The following is a 360-nucleotide window of genomic DNA, read 5'->3' as shown; positions in this document are numbered from 1 at the left end:
GGGGCGCAGGGGGCCGACTCCCCCCGCCAAGCCCCTATTAACCGCCTATTACTGCGGGTGGGGGCAGGGAAGGTGCAGATTTAAATGGCCTCTCCCCCCTCCCTTCAAACGCAGACAATTTTGATGAGTGGGTTTTTGTCCGGATGGTTTGTAATGGTGCCTGTTTTGGGGTGTCCCGGGGGGTCCGGGAAGCTTTAATTCGCTCACAAAGGCTCATTTGCAGGTCAATGCCATGGCACACTCGCCTCTCCCCTTTGCCTAAATCTCCTTTTGTTCCCCATCGCCTGCTCCTCATGCCAGATGGCCGCGGAAAATGCTAATTTTCTCTCTCCCACTCGCCGTGTCTCCACCTGCTCTCTT

Source organism: Corvus brachyrhynchos, unplaced genomic scaffold (genome assembly GCF_000691975.1).
Source record: "Corvus brachyrhynchos isolate BGI_N302 unplaced genomic scaffold, ASM69197v1 scaffold62, whole genome shotgun sequence".
Classification (NCBI taxonomy): Eukaryota; Metazoa; Chordata; class Aves; order Passeriformes; family Corvidae; genus Corvus; species Corvus brachyrhynchos.
The sequence above is the reverse complement of the archived record's forward strand: the minus strand, read 5'-3'. Positions refer to the sequence as shown.